Source organism: Oryx dammah, unplaced genomic scaffold (assembly GCF_014754425.2).
Source record: "Oryx dammah isolate SB20612 unplaced genomic scaffold, SCBI_Odam_1.1 HiC_scaffold_3, whole genome shotgun sequence".
NCBI classification, from domain to species: domain Eukaryota; kingdom Metazoa; phylum Chordata; class Mammalia; order Artiodactyla; family Bovidae; genus Oryx; species Oryx dammah.
The window spans coordinates 35,219,453-35,236,874 of NW_024070187.1; the positions used below are offsets into that span (position 1 = coordinate 35,219,453).

A 17,422-nucleotide genomic window follows, 5' to 3' on the forward strand; every position below is an offset into this window, starting at 1 on the left:
AAGCATAATATTGTCCAGGCTCATCCATGTTGTTGCAAATGTCAAAATTTCATTTTATTTTATGGCTGAGATATGTATATATACACACACACACACATATATATGTATATACATATTTATCTATTGAAGGACACTTAGTTGGCTTACATATTTTGGCTATAGTAATTAGTGCCACTGTGAACATTGGGCTACATGTATCTTTTCAAATTAGTGTTTACATTTTTTTGGATATACATATATCTAGAACTGAAATTGCTGGATCATGATGGTAACTCTATTTTTAGTTTTTTGAGAAAACTGTACTCGTTTTCATAGTGGTTGCACCAGTTCTCATCAATATTGTACAAGGCTTCCCTTCTCTCCACATCTTCAGCAACATTTGTTGTTTGTGGTCTTTTTCATGATAGCCATTCTAACAAGTACGAGGTGGTAGCATATTGTGGTTTTGATTTGCACTTCTCTAATGATGAGTGATGTTGAACATCTTTTCATATTTCTGTTAGCCATATGTATGTTTTCTTTGGAAAAATGTCTGTCTATTCAGGTCTTTTTGTCCATTTTTTAATTGATTTGGTTTTTATTGATAATGAATTGTATGAGCTATTTATATATTCTGGATGTTAACCCCTTATTGGTCATATCTTTTACAGATATTTTATCCCATTTAATTGGTTGTCTTTTCATTTTTTTCAGTGGTTTCCTTTGCTGTGCTGAAGCTTTTACGTTTAATTAGACCCCATTTGTTTGTTTTTGCTTTTGTTTCCTTTGCTTTAGGAGATAGATCCAAAACAATACTGCTGCAGTTTGTGTCTTGCCTGTGTTTTCTTCTAGGAGTTTTATGGTTTTGGTCTTAGATTTAGGTTTTTAATCAATTTGAGTTTATTTTTTGTATGGTGTGAGAAAATGATCTGATTTTATTCTTCTAGATACAACTGTCTAGATTTCCCAGCACCAGCTATTGAAGCAACCGTCCTTTCCCATTACATAGTCTTGCATCTTTTTGTCATAGTTGATAAGTGTGTGAGTTTATTTCTTTGCTCTCTGTTCTGTTACACTGATCTATGTGTCTGTTTTTGTGCTGATACTATACTGTTTTAATGACTGTAGCTTTGTTATAAAGTCTGAAGTCAGGGAGCCTGATTTCTCCAGCTCCATTTTTCTTTTTCAAGATTTTTGTGGCTATTTGGGGCCTTTTGTTTAGCCATACAGATTTTAAGACTTTTGTTCTAGTTCTGTGAAAAATGCCATAATAATTTGATAAGATTGCATTGAATCTGAAGAGGGTCTTGGAGCCTCACCTTTATGACCTCGTGTAACCTTAATTACCCCTGTAAAGGTCCTGCTTCCAAATATTGGAGTTTAGGTCATATTGGAGTTTAGGGCTTTCAGTTCAGTTCAGTTCAGTCACTCAGTCGTGTCCGACTCTTTGCGACCCCATGAATCGCAGCACACCAGGCCTCCCTGTCCATCACCAACTCCTGGAGTTCACTCAGATTCATGTCCATCGAGTCAGTGATGCCATCCAGCCATCTCATCCTCGGTCGTCCCCTTCTCCTCCTGCCCCCAATCCCTCCCAGCATCAGAGTCTTTTCCAATGAGTCAACTCTTCTCATGAGGTGGCCAAAGTACTGGAGTTTCAGCTTTAGCATCATTCCTTCCAAAGAAATCCCAGGGCTTTAACCTGTGACTTTGTAGGGACAGAATTCAGTCCATAGCACTGCTTTAAAAAAAAAATCACAATTTGGTGTATGTATTATTAAAAATTAATTAGTAAAATGCCTACAGAGGATGCTAGAATAGAAATCATTAATTACAGAACTGATGTGTTTTTTTTTCTTAGAAATCTTTAATGACTAGCAGAGATAGGAATAAGGGATGAGTTTAAAATAAATGATAAGCTGTCTAAAAAATACTACTGGGTATTATTTTTGTTTTTTTTGTATAATTTTCTATAAATTGTTTGTATTTTAATATTGATTCTGTGTAAGAATTTATTCCTTCTAGTGATAATAGGTGCTAGTTAGTGACTACTCACTGTGTAATACCTAGAAGATACTTATTTATATAATCTCTTTTGATTCGAGCATCAACTCTAATGAGATACAGAGAAAATAAGATTCATTTTGGAGGAGGAAATTACAGCCTGTGGTTTAGAGCATGGGCTCTGGGTCCATTCTGACTAGTTTGCCTGCTGCCAGCTGCATTAGTATGGACGGTTACTCAACCTTTCTGTGTCTTAGTATATTAGGTATCTATTGCAACGTAACAGTTGTCTGAAAACTACATTAAACATGTATTTTCTGTCAGGAAGTTGCTCTCAAGAGTTGTCAAAGGGCTGCAGTTATCTGAAGGCTTGACTGGAGCTGGGAGATCTGCTTCCAGGGTGGTTTGTTCGCATGGCTGACAGTGTAGTGCTGGCTCTTGGTGAGACGCCTCAGTTCTTTTCTCTGTGAGCACCTCCTGATGGCTACTTGAGCGTTCTCGTAACATGTAGCTGGCTTCCGCCAGAGTGTGAGCACATCAGGAGAGATGGAAGCCATCCTTTCAGTGACCTAGCCCCAGAAATCATATAGCATCATTTGCATTACATTATATTCATTAGGAGCATATTCAGGAGGAGAGGAATTGGGCACCATCTTTTGAAGGAAGAAGTATCAGACTTTGTGGACACTGTAAAAACCACCACACATAGTTTTACTACTATGGAGTGCACTTCCTGAGCTTGTTGTGGATACTGAGTTTATCCACTGAAGCAGTTAGAACAGTGTTGGTCATGTACCATATATTTAATAAACATTAAGTTGTGCTTCTCAATTGTGGCAGCTGATAAGAATTGTCTGGGAAGCTTTGAAAAATCCCAGAGATCACTACATCCTAGACAAATTAAATCATCATCTCTAGAGATGACACACAGGCATCCATAGTTTTAATGCAACCTTCCATCCCCATGCTTATGTACCAGTTTATCCTCAGCCCTTGCTCCCACCCCTTGGTTTCTTGGTTATATAAAGATGAACCATTTAGTGTGATTTCCTTCAAGTTTTTAACTTTTAACCTCAAAATTAACCCCTTTATTCTACTGTCCCTGTTTCCTAAATAAAAAATTACAAAAGTTACAGAAGAGTGAATGCACCTACCTGCCTAATGATTAAGGAGGAGGAAGGAAAGGGGGAAAGTGAGTTCCAGTTTGGAGTTAAATGAAGATTTCAAAACTCTTGCCCAAATTAATTGAAACTGCTTGAACTTTTAGTTGTTGTTCTGCCTGGTAAATCACACAAAATGGACCAAATCTTCCAGAAATTCATCAGGAATATTTTTGGAATAGCTATCAATTATCAATTTTTATTTTTTGAAATGTTTTGTATAATTTTAATGAAAGTGTGAGCCTGCAAATATTGCATGTTACAGATAGTACAGGACTCTCTTATATGAAATCGGTGATTAAAAATTTTTCAATCATAAATTGAGGTGAAGGCATTGTTTCCTCCCAGTTGGCTCCATGGGAAAGAATCTGCCTGCTAATGCAGGAGCTGCGGGAGACCTGGGTTCGATCCCTGGATCAGGAAGATCCCCTGGAGGAGGAAATGGCAGCCCACGCTCGCGCTCTTGCCTGGAAAATCCCATGAACAAGAGGAGCCTGGCAGGCCACAGTCCACGGGGTCTCAAAGAGTCGGACACGACTGAGCGACTGAGCATACACACACGCAAAGGCATTGTTTGGTATTTTATTGCTCACATAGAAAAGTAGGATACTGTCTTGTGAACAGTGAGCTTACAGGTTTATTAGGGGAATAGAACAGGTACACAGAAAGCCAGGATGTACAAAAGCGAGTTTGAGGGGAGGAATCCTTACTAAATCAGATGATAAGAAGGGTTTATGAAAGAAGGAAGTGATACTTGAACTGGGACTTTTGGAGGGCTGGTAGAATTACCACACATGGTGTGTGCTTCAGGAAGAAAGGATTACAAAAACAAAGGTGTTTGGAAAACAGGTGCATGATTGCAACAGTGAACATAGTTTGTGTTAGGGAAGAGGAGGAATGAGTGGTTAATGCAATGGGTTTGGTGGTTTGTCAGTAACATTTTTAATCAAATACTGAAGTGACACGTTCTTAAGTAATTTTATTACTTGATAAAATTCATCATCTTACTGCTTTTAACATTTTCCTTTATTTAAAGAAATATTTTTGTCAGACTAATATGTGCATATGGTTTTATTTAAAAATTAAATAAAGGAGAAAGATTTACATAGTAAATCCCTAAATATGCTTTGGCTGCCCTTAATTTTCTTTCCCAGAGGAAATCAGTTTTCACTTGTCTAGCTGTTCTTTTGATATTTCCTTCCATTTGATAATATAATGTTTTATCTTGATTACTTACTTCCAGATGTTATCTCATTGTTTCTGCTTAAGAAATGTGCAAACCTAGCTATGTTACACTGTTATTTACTCCAGTATCATTCTACCACAATTTTAGCTGATAATTTTCGTATGTATTTAATTAAGGTATGCCTTGTTAGCACTACATAAGGGTGTGTACTTGTGTGAAGTGTATTGCCTGATGTTAATATCTCTTAGATTTATAGGGAATTGTCTGAATGAAAATAAGCTGCATTTTTTAGATTGTTCCAGTGCATCCACCATTGCCTGTTTTTTTCAAAATGTGAAATAATTTGTCAGTTGTTTTATTCTGGGGAGATTGCTCTTGGACCCTTTTTCTTCTTCTCTCATCTGAACCCCAGTAGTAGGTGTCACCCTGAGCCTCCTTCCCGGAAATCTTCCCAGACCTGCCCTTCCTGGCAGTCTTTTCTCTCTATTGTGTTGGACACTCAGCAGATCCCTTCAGCCTGGAAAATATTGTCTTTTGGTCTTGGAAATGTACCTGTATTATCTATTATTGTTCTTGTAGAGGTTTGATTATTGTCTTTAAATTCTGTTTTCTATGAAATTTAATTAATTTTATTTTCTAACTTTATTTAAAAATTTTAGCCTTTGACTTTAATATCGAACATATTCATGCTTTATTATTTTTTCGAAGTACTTTGTTTTATTGCACTGTGTTCTTCTTTCTGAGATACAAAGAAGGCTTGTTTGTATCTCTTGGGGATGTTTGTCTGTGTGGCTTTGGTGTGGTTTTCCTCCCGCCTATATTTCTGTTTGCGGGATTTCTTTTTCTCGCTTTACTCAAACATATGAGGGTCTTTGGCTGTCGAGATTTAGGAGTAGCATTTTGTACGTGGACCAGTGGGCTTGTCTACTGGTGTACTTCACTTCAGGAGGATTAGATGGTGGGGATAGAGGAAAATCTAGCTGTTTCATTGGGGAACCACAAATGTCAATATGTGGACATATTTTTCTCTTCAGCTACTGAGTTCCTTGAGCAGGAGTAGGAGGGAGATGGGAAGTATGCTAATGGACCTGTTATTTATTAGCACATTTTCACTCATCTTCACGTTTTCAGCTGTTTCCTCACTGTAGACCTTAGCTGTTTCAGACATCCAAGAATCCACTGACGTTATGCAGAGCCTAAACCTCAGTACTCTTGCCTGCTGGCTCACTTGCCTGGGTGCTGGGGTGGTGGATGCTGCCTGAAGCTTGACAGGCTTTCATGCAGTCTGTTTTCAGTCGCTTGCATTCACTTCCAAATGGCTTTGAAATCTCCTCTCCTTCTGTCTTCTCTGCTGTTCTTTTTTTGCCCATGGGTGCTTACACTTTTTAAGCATCATTTTACTGTCATTTAAGTAGGGTTTTGGGAAGAATATATGATCAGTTTGTCTCTTTAAATGGACATTCTCCTTTACCTTTCACCCATCCCATGCTTGATTTTAAATGGGGAGAATTTTATAATAGCAGCTGTGTAAACAATGTGTGAGAGTTAAGTGCCTCTGAATTTTAGCTTATGAGCTTTGATAATTTAGATTGTATCTGTTTTTCATAAGAAAACCACTCTAGTAACACTATCTTAATCAGCATAATGCCTGATTGTAAAGAAAGCTTATTTCATTTGCTGATTTGGTGCTTTTTTTTTATTCCTTACGTGAGGAATTCACTAGGTAAGTTTTGAGTTAAGGCTGTCTTTTGTCTATTCTATATCATAGTGTCACTAGCATTGTTTGATGTGAGCTGAATGGTTTTGCCTTGCAAATTATAATGTACTAGTTATTAAGTCATTATCCCTTGGGGTAGTAAGAGCACCATAGGAAAAATGAAATATTTCCTTCCCTAGGTTCATTCCTTCTTACTGAGAAGTTCCTTTCCTTTCAAAATTATTAAACTCACACATTTGTTTCTATGAAAAACAATCATTATATTAAACTCCAAGTCTAAGCCCTTTGCATTTTCAGTGTGTGCCTTTTAGGTTTTCTATAAGCAATGCTAAATATATAAATTATGCATTTTGTCCTGGGTAAAGACCTAAACACAGAGCAGAATTAAAGCATTGCCATCTGCCCAAGCTGCCAGTCACTCAGATGTGTGAAACCTCTACTGGAATAAATTGAAAATGTGGTGCCAGGAAACGCAGGTTTCCACACATGACTTTATACATTTTTATGATGTTCCAGTTAGTTCTGCTTCCATCCAGATCCACGTGACAGGAAAAAAAGCCTCTCTTATTTATAATTCCCTATGATCTCTAAGGTTGTAGATCCTAATAGCTAGATGATTTTTGGTTTACTGAGTACATATAAATATTTTCCTCTTAATGGCCTTTGACACTGTGACATAGTGTTAAGTAATGCATGGGATTATGCAAATTTGGAAAGGTCAAGACTGAGCAAAATTATTCTGCATTAGAACAACTGGTCTTGAGGTATGTATGTGTTGTGAATGTGCATGTATGTAAATTTGCTGAAATCTTTTATTTACTCTTGTCTTTTCAGCTGTGTTCTCTTTATCCTTGATGACTTACACCTTTAAAAATTCCTGTCATCTTAGATATGAAGAGGAAAAGTAGATAAACTCGTCTTGAATGGAAAGTTCTCTTCTAACTTTTTCCTACACTGGATTTTAAAGTCAACAGAATTGCCTTATTCTTTCTTGAGATACAATGTACATACCATAAAACTGACCTTTTTAACGTGTACAATTTAAAGTGGTATTTAATGTATTCAGAGAGGGCAATCATCACTACTATCTGGTTTTAAAATATTTTTATCATTCCAAAAGAAACTCCAAGCCTATTAGCATATACTCCCCATTCCTTCCCAACTTCCCCCCTCCTCTCCTACTAGTCATAGGCAAATACTAATCTACTTTCCGTCTATATAGGTTTGTCTGTTACGGCAATTTCTTATAAATGGAATCACACAATGTATTGTCTTTTGTGACTGTCCTCTTTCACTTAGTATAAGTTTCAAAATTCATCCATCTTGGAACATAAGCAGTGTGTTGTTCTTTTATGGCTAGGTAGTATTTTATTGAATGACGATAGTACACTGTATTTATTCATTCACCAATTGATGGGCATTTGAGTTGTTTTCACCTGTTGGCTCATAGGAATAATGCTGCTATGAACATTTATGTACAAGTTCTTATATGGACATATGTGTTAATTTCTCTGGAGTATCTATCTAGGAGTGAAACTACTGAGCCAAATGGTGACTTTAACATTTTAAGAAACAAGTTTCCAAAGTAGCTGTACTATTTTGCATTCTCATCAGCAATTAATAGAAGTTTCTTTATATCATCAACAATACCTGTTATTGTCTGTGTTTTTCATTTTCATTATCCTCATAGTACAGGCAGTAGTTTTGTAGTAACATGAAAATTATAGGCTTGAAGGGGAAAAAGAGAGATCCAGAAGCTCCAGGGCCATGAAAATAATGTCTGTTGGGGGTTTTGGGAATGAATTATCACAAACTGAATGAAATCTTCAGTAAATTCTGTACTCTTCGTGAATGCTTTCATGAAGAAGTCTTATTTAGATTGAGCTGGAAGAGGAAAAGAGAGAACAGCCAACAAGGGACTTACTGAAAAAAAGAAAAAAGTAAAACAACCTGTATCAATAGAATCAATTCATAAAATACTGAAAATTTGTTTATTGTTTAAATGGTATCGGTTTGAAGGGATGCCAGGTGACCAGCTTGCTAGCCATCTCCAGCTCTACCTGAACCATGTTAAGCTTTGCCTTGAGCCCCTGCTTTGCTGAGCCCATGAGCATAGTCAACTTTTACACTGAGTCCATAAACAATTTGAAGACTTCAGGGGAAGAAGGGGACATCCAAAACAACCTTAAATAACTCTGGGTAATGGTTTAAGTCACAGGACATCAAATAAGTCCAGTCCACTTACAGCTGAGGAATAGTGTCTGCTGGCTCAGTAGTGGGGATTAGGTAGAATAGTAGTAACACGATTTGCACTGAAACTATATACTTACTGTACTTTGCCCACTTACTATAGCACTAGCTTTATGGAGAAAGCCAAGTTTTATTGGCAGCAATATTGCCAGTAGTTTTGAAGATTAGCGTCATAGTGGGAGGCTGCCCTCCTATATTGGAATGATAGCTTTTCCCATTCTCTGGTGTATAGACGTTCCTACCTTATAAAGAAAATCTTCAGCTGTTACACCCTTGTGTCTCACATTTAGCCTATATGTGAGCTCCCAGTTTTGCTATATGGATAGATTATTTAAATGCTTGCTATGTTTTTTAATTGATGTCTTCATCCCCACTGACAGGCATTCAGTGAATGTCTGCAGCATAGATTTGCTGATGTACTACTTAGTGTCACTGAGCATTAGTTTTTGGTTATAGAACTGAAATGTAAAGCATCATCTGGTTCTTGTTTTTCCTGTACCCTTTGCCTTTGCTTTCACATGCAGGTCCATTCTGGGAGTGGCAGTGTCAGTCTAGATACAGGCTAATTTGGCAATAAACATAACTCTACATCTTGCAGGAGCTAATCAGAATGATAAGATTTGTAGTTTTATTAATAACGTCTAAGAACAGGTTGTCACTTATTAATTTTTATTAGTTACTTTATCATTCTGCCCTTTGAGAAATTTGTGTGAGGATTTGAGAACTTTGTCATGGGCAAGGGTTGCAAGAGAACTGTAAAAATATAACTTCTCCTTTCGCATGGAAAAATACCAATTCCATTAATCATAAGATAGAATTATGTATATAAACTTCTCATCACTCTAAAAAGACATGGTTTCACTCATGAGAAATGAAATACAGAGGTAAAACCCAGTCTAATCCAGGATGGCTAGCATTTTATGATAATTTTCCCCATTCTTCTGCATGTTTAGAAAGAAACAGAATTCGTGTTTTGTTTATTCTTAGTTATTTTATGAAGCATTTTGTGCCCAGAAATTAAGAGTCTTTGATTAAAATGCTGTTCCCCACATACACCCCGGGACCTAAGATGTTATATTTGATTGTAAATAAATGGAGATTCCTACTCCCAGTAGTAGTTTCCTGCTACTCCTCACCAGTTCTGCTTATTTATTTGTTGATTCAAGAAACATTTGTTAAATATTGACATATTTGAGACAGTGTGCTAGGTTCTGTGTGATAGTGATACTCATAAGTGAGCTTTGTAGGCATGCGCTGGTCAGACTGTGCTCTGAGGTCAGACTGCCAGGATTTGAGTTGCAGCTTGGCTGCTTGGTAGTTGTATGAACATGGAAAAGTTAATGAATGTCTCTGTTTCAGTCTAGTCATCTCTAGCTGGGGATGGGTGAGATTGCTACTGCTATTGCTGCTGCTGTGACACATTACCAGAAATATAGTGGCTTAAAACATCACATACTTGCTATCTCATTGTTCTAGGAGAACTGTGTAGGCTCAGCTGGTTTCTCTTCTCCAGGTCTCACAAGGTCAAAACCAAGGTGTCAGCCCGAGTTCTTGCTTCCAGGCTCATTGAGTTTTGGGGAGCTTTCAGTTCTAAGTGGCTGTGAGGCTGTGGTCCCTGATTTCTTGCTGGCTTCTCTTTCTGGAGGCGGTCCACATTCCTGAGCTAGTGGCCTTTCTCTAGCTTCAGAGTCAGCAGCAACTCACTGTTGTAATAGATTAGCAAATTTTCATAAATCCTTGTGTGAGCATTAATGAGGAAATAAAAAGCTACTTCAATAATCTGGCGCCATGAAGCTAAATATTTTGGTTCTTTTAATAGCTGACCTGCCCATGGCCCTGAGATATATTGTAGTAGAGATTAACATTTTGCCAATTGTTTTTTTGTTTTTTGTTTTTTTTTCTATTTGAGGCTAAGATTGTATGTACAGTATAACTTCCTGGCCATCAAAAAGTCAAAGCACGTGACAAGCACTAGGATGAATGTCTAGATAAGAGTAGGGTGCCATCCCGTGATTAGGCCCATTATTGCTGATTATGATTGTAATCTCTTTTTAATGAGAGCAAATACTTGTCACATGCTTGTGTTTGCTACCTAATCTGGAACAGAAGTTCTGGTCGTACAGTTTTCTTCAGCTGCTGAGTCATTTACCTGTATACCACACATACTGTGTGCCAGTTTTTTGTTCATGGTTTAGCTTAAAAAAAAAAGGCGGGGGGGGGGGGGAGGGTCACATTCAGCCAATAATGAAAATCTTGTAAGAAACATGAATAATTTGAAATGGCACTTTCACTAATAGAAAAAATTAGTTCTTCTCCTAGGAAACGATTGATATTAAGGAAAATGATGACTGTTTCAATTATTAACCATTATTCCACGTGCAAAGTTTTTTTAAGCTCTTTGGGTTCATAAATTATACACATCCTGATTTTTATTCCAATTTAGTTCTAGAAGTAACCACACTTTTCTGAAATGGTTAAAATATTTTAATATATCTGCATTGTGCAGTGCATAGCCACTCAGTCGTGTCCCTCTTTCCCCAAATAGAATATGCTTAATGAAAGCATGGTGCTTATTTTGTTCAGTGCTATATCCCGGGTGTTAGAGACAGTCAGACACAGAGAAAGCATGTGATCAACATCACACATAATATGGATAAGTATACATTAGGAATAAGTGTGCCCAAGAGAGAAGCACTGCTCATTCTTATTTATGACGTGAGACCTTGAGACATTGTCATAACCAATATCAATGTAAGGATGTGAATAGATATGGTACTCTTTTTTATATTTAGGTATCAGTGAATCAAAAAGTAATGCAAACAATGACAGTTATTATGAACTTTGTTTCTAGAAAACATCAAAAGGCATCTTCTTAGGCACATTTGCACTCATACTTGCCTACTCAATGCTAGGCTGGACATTATAAATGTGTGGAGCAGTTATTAATCTTATATGGAGGAAGTCTTATCTGTGGGATAGCTGCAGGTGGGCAGTAAAGGTGATATTTACCCCAGATTTCTGGAAAAGCAGTATAAATTGCAGATTCTTAGTATTATTGTGGGTGCTAAGGTGCTTGAGTCGTTTCTGACTGTAACCTGCCAGGCTCCTCTGTCCATGGCATTCTCTAGGCAAGAATGTTCGAGTGGGTTGCCATGCCCTCCTCCAGGGGATCTTCCCAACTCAGGTATCTTAACTCACGTCTCATGTAATTATTTGGTATGAAAATAAAGGTTACGCTAATAAAGTCTTTACTTCACTGCTGATATGTTTGAACAAAGATTCAGGAGGTAAATTATGAATCTTAAGGTCCAAGTGTGGTGCACTGCTGTCAGAACCACTGAAGTACAGTAAACCAATGAATCTGTCTTCTATCAGAGGAAGCGGGAATGCTTGTGGGTAGGAGGAGATAGATATATTTTCCCCATCATACTTATTTTTGCTTTTGCAGACCATATTTAGTGATTTTTTTCATTCATGCCATGAAGGATTTCATGGTATTTTGTTAAGTTGGATATTCTCTGAATAGATGTCTCCCTTCCCATTTTTTGGTCAGCTTTATTTCCTGGAGAATTACTTGTTATATTTCAAAATAGTGGAAGTAAATCATCAAAGTACTGCTGCTTTTCAAAGATGTCATAAATTCCTAACTATTTTAAATATATATTTTTTTGATCTAGTGTCTTCACACATTGCCTGCCGTAGGGTTTGAAGTTTCATTTCAGAGCCAGAAGGGCGGCCAGATGTCCATTGTCAACACTGTTGGAAAGCCATTGCTTATACCCTGAAATGCTGGGAATTAATCCACATTTTAGAAAGAGAGCACACACCCATGAAAACATCCAGACTCACTTTGCCTTAGTCACCGTAAGGAAAAAAAGGCAAATAGGAATACATTTTCTGTTAGTTTCTTTTTTTAATTTTATTTTATGTATTTATTTTGACTGTGCTGCATCTTCCTTGCTATGCGGGCTTTTCTTTAGCTGCAACTAGCGGGGTCTACTCTCTAGTTGTAGACCACAGGCTTCTTAACACGGTGGCTTCTTTGTGGACCACAGGCTTTAGGGCATGTGGGCTCCAGTAGCTGTGCTCTCGAGCTCTAGAGCCGAAGCTCAGTAGTTGTGGTGCATGGGCTTAGTTGCTCAGTAGCATGTGGAATCTTTACAGATCAGGGATCAAACCTGTGTCTCCTACATTGGCAGGTAGATTCTTTACCCTAAACCACCAGGGAAGCCCCTCTTAGTTCATATTTATCTTTATAATATCAAGGTATGATAAATGGATAGTTATCAATTTATTTTTAATCACTCCAAACAATTATTTCCATTTCTTATGTATTCCTACTAGGCAAGATCATCAGTCAGCTCAGTTCAGTTCAGTCCCTCAGTCGTGTCCAACTCTTTGAGACCCCATGAATCGCAGCACGCCAGGCCTCCCTGTCCGTTACCATCTCCCAGAGTTCACTCAGACTCACATCCATCGAGTCCGTCATGCCATCCAGCCATCTCATCCTTGGTCGTCCCCTTCTCCTCCTGCCCCCAATCCCTCCCAGCATCAGTCTTTTCCAATGAGTCAACTCTTCGCATGAGGTGGCCAAAGTACTGGAGTTTCAGCTTTAGCATCATTCCTTCCAAAGAAATCCCAGGGCTGATCTCCTTCAGAACGGACTGATTGGATCTCCTTGCAGTCCAAGGGACTCTCAAGAGTCTCCTCCAACACCACAGTTCAAAAGCATCAATTCTTCGGCACTCAGCCATCTTCACAGTCCAACTCTCACACCCATACATGACCACTGGAAAAACCATAGCCTTGACTAGATGGACCTTAGTCAGCAAAGTAATGTCTCTGCTTTTGAATATACTATCTAGGTTGGTCATAACTTTTCTTCCAAAGAGTAAGCATCTTTTAATTTCATGGCTGCAGTCACCATCTGCAGTGATTTTGGAGCCCAGAAGAATAAAGTCTGACACTGTTTCCACTGTTTCCCCATCTATTTCCCATGAAGTGATGGGACCAGATGCCATGACCTTAGTTTTCTGAATGTTGAGCTTTAAGCCAACTTTTTCACGTTTCATTTTCACTTTCATTAAGAGGTTTTTTAGTTCCTCTTCACTTTCTGCCATAAGGGTGGTGTCATCTGTATATCTGAGGTTATTGATATTTCTCCCAGCAAGATCATAGTACAGTGGAAAATAACACAATAATATGCAACATACCACATCTTTATGGATTATCAAAATATTTGGATATGATTTTTTTTTAAAAAGGGTTTTCCCAGTGGTTCAATATAAAGAATCTGCCTGCCATTGCAGGAGACACAGGTTCAATCCCTGGTCCGGGAAGATTTCACATATCACTGAGCAGCTAATCCCCATGTGCCACAGCTTTTGAGCCTATGCTCTGGAGCCCAGAAGTCACAACTGCTGAGCCCACGTGAAACAGCTACTGAAGCCCTCATGCCCTAGAGCCTGTGCTCTGCAACAAGAGAAGCCCCTGCAATGAGAAGCCTGTGCACCCCAATTAGAGAGTGGCCCCTGCTCACTGCAACTAGAGAAAAAAACAGCCAGCACAGCCAAAAAAAAATTAATACGAATAATTTCTAGTATCAAGAGATCTATTTGCCCTGAAATTATAGTTTACTGGGTTACATTGTTTGTGATCAATAAGAAATAGTTACTCCAGTTATAAATAGAATGCTCTCCAATATGATTCTACCAAAGATGGAACATCTATACACTTTCAGAATTGCTATTTTTGACAGCATCACTTATTCTAACATTCATAAGGCTCAAATGGGTTCCTATTAAAAGACATTTCACTGAAACCTCACTGCATTCATAAAACCAAGCTAATGAAGGTAAAGCAAAACATTACTTTGCTTATTTAACAAACACTTAACATAGCACTTAGTATGTGTCACTTACTTTGTTTTAAATACTCTGCAACTGTCAACTCATTTGATCCTCATCACAACCCTGTTTCATAGTTGATATTACCCTTAAAAATAAGGAAACAGTGCAGTGAAGAGTCTGAGGTCACAAAAGTAGTAGGTAGCAAACCCTGCTTCGTAGCCTGCATTCTTATCCTGTGATCTACAGCCGCTGTCCGTGGCAATCTATGACTTTCTGTGTTTTCACTTCCTGACATTGACATTACCTATTTATCTGTAACGCTGACACTCCTCTTCCTTTGCATCTTACTTGCCTCACTTTTCTGTTTCTAACACTATTGAATGGCTGGAGCAGCTGGCCTATCTTAATTAAAGAATCCAATGTGTGTTAAATACTCAGTTCAGTTCAGTCACTCAGTCATGTCTGACTCTTTGCAGCCCCATGAACTGCAGTATGCTGGGCCTCCCTGTCCATCACCAATTCCCGGAGTCCACCCAAACCCATGTTTATTTAGTCAGTGATGCCATCCAACCATCTCATCCTCTGTTGTCCCCTTCTCCTCCCACCCTCAATCTTTCCCAGCATCAGGGTCTTTGCCAATGAGTCAGCTCTTCGCATCAGGTGGCCAAAGTATTGGAGTTTCAGCTTCAACATCAGTCCTTCCAATGAACACTCAGGACTGATCTCCTTTAGGATGGACTGGTTGGATCTCTTTGCAGTCCAAGGGACTCTCAAAAGTCTTCTCCAGTGCCACAGTTCAAAAGCATCAATTCTTTGGTGCTCAGCTTTCTTCACAGTCCAACTCTCACATCCATACATGACCACTGGAAAAACCATAGCCTTGACTAGACGGACCTTTGTTGGCAAAGTAATGTCTCTGCTTTTTAATATGCTGGCTAGACTGGTCATAATTTTCCTTCCAAGGAGTAAGCGTCTTTTAATTTCATGGCTGCAATCACCATCTGCAGTGATTTGGGAGCCCAGAAAAATAAAGTCAGCCACTGTTTCCACTGTTTCCCCATCTATTTCCCATGAAGTGATGGGACCAGATGCCATGATCTTCATTTTCTGAGTGTTGAGTTTTAAGCCAATTACTCTCCTCTTTTACTTTCATCAAGAGGCTCTTTAGTTCTTTTCACTTTTTGCCATAAGGGTGGTGTCATCTGCATATCTGAGGTTATTGATATTTCTACCGGCAATCTTGATTCCAGTTTGTGCTTCTTCCAGCCCATTGTTTCTCATGATGTACTCTGCATATAAGTTAAATAAGCAGGGTGACAGTATACAGCCTTGATGTACTCCTTTTCCTATTTGGAACCAGTCTGTTGTTTCATGTCCAGTTCTAACTGTTGCTTTCTGTTCTGCATACAGATTTCTCAAGAGGCAGGTCAGATGGTCTGATATTTCCAGCTCTTTCAAAATTTTCCAGTTTATTGTTATCCACACAATCAAAGGCTTTGGCATAGTCAATAAAGCAGAAATAGATGTTTTTCTGGAACTCTCTTGCTTTTTCGATGATCCAACAGATGTTGACAATTTATCTCTGATAGATTGTCATTATTCCCTGAAAGTATTTTCTGTAAAAATATTTGTTTGTCCCTCTGATAGAAAGTAGTATACAGAATTACTTAAGATAGCAACTTTACTATTTAAATGTCGACAAAACAAATCTCTGAGAATTGAGGGAAACTTTTCACATGTCTGCCTGAGAATTTTGGTACATTGCTGGATGTTTTTGGCTTCATACAAGGTTATTGGGGCTTCCCCAGTGGCTCAGTGGGTAAAGAATCTGCCTGCAATGCAGGAGACACAGATGACTAGGGTTTAATCATTGGGTCAGGAAGATATCCTGGAGGAGGAAATGGCAACCCACTCCCGTATTCTTGCCTAGAAAATCCTGTAGGTAGAGGATCCTGGCAGGCTACAGTCCAAAGGGTCAAAGAGTTGGATACACTCAATCCAACTGAGCAACTAGGCACACACAAAGCTGTTAGACTTTTGTATGAAGCATATATCAAATTCTAAACTCTGTGACATGTGGGTGATTAAAAAGTTGCTTAAAAATTTAAAGATTCTTTCCATTTAGTTTGGTGTCACTCATGGTGATCCAGGTAGGTCTCTTACATCAAGTTTTTTCAACCAAGAGATTCTTGTTTTTGACAGACTTGAACAACAGACTGGTTCCAAATAGGAAAAGGAGTATGTCAAGGCTGTATACTGTCACCCTGCTTATTTAACTTATATGCAGAGTACATCATGAGAAACGCTGGACTGGAAGAAGCACAAGCTGGAATGAAGATTGCCGGGAGAAATATCAATAACCTCAGATATGCAGATGACACCACCCTTATGGCAGAAAGTGAAGAGGAACTAAAAAGCCTCTTGATGAAAGTGAAAGAGGAGAGCGAAAAAATTGGCTTAAAGCTCAACATTCAGAAAACGAAGATCATGGCATCCGGTCCCATCACTTCATGGGAAATAGGTGGGGAAACAGTGGAAACAGTGTCAGACTTTATTTTTTGCAGGCTCCAAAATCACTGCAGATGGTGGTTGCAGCCATGAAATTAAAAGACGCTTACTCTTTGGAAGAAAAGCTGTGACCAACCTAGATAGCATATTCAAAAGCAGAGACATTACTTTGCCGACTAAGGTCCATCTAGTCAAGGCTATGGTTTTTCCAGTGGTCATGTATGGGTGTGAGAGTTGGACTGTGAAGAAGGCTGAGCGCCGAAGAATTGATGCTTTTGAACTGTGGTGTTGGAGAAGACTCTTGAGAGTCCCTTGGACTGCAAGGAGATCCAACCAGTCCATTCTGAAGGAGATCAGCCCTGGGATTTCTTTGGAAGGAATGATGCTAAAGCTGAAACTCTAGTACTTTGGCCACCTCATGTGAAGAGTTGACTCATTGGAAAAGACTCTGATGCTGGGGGGGTTGGTGGCAGGAGGAGAAGGGGACGACCGAAGATGAGATGGCTGGATGGCATGACGGACTCGATGGACGTGAGTCTGAATGAACTCCGGGAAATGGTAATGGACAGGGAGGCCTGGTGTGCTGCGATTCATGGGTTTGCAAAGAGTCGGACACGACTGAGCGACTGAACTGAACTGAACTGAACTGAAGGCAAAAATGAAATGGAAGATCTGCTATGGATAAAAGTCCAGCCATTATCTTAATTTGTGGCAAGAAAACACAGAATTGAAATACCAACCTATTTTATTCACTGAATAAAAAGCTTGT

General features: G+C 38.7%; 1 protein-coding gene across 4 annotated transcripts in view; it reads left to right on the top strand.

Annotated features, from left to right (window-relative positions):
* The window catches only part of FAM13A (family with sequence similarity 13 member A), a 338,407-nt gene that overhangs the window by 43,875 nt on the left and 277,110 nt on the right, over positions 1-17,422 (top strand). The gene's annotated exons all lie outside the window — the stretch shown is intronic.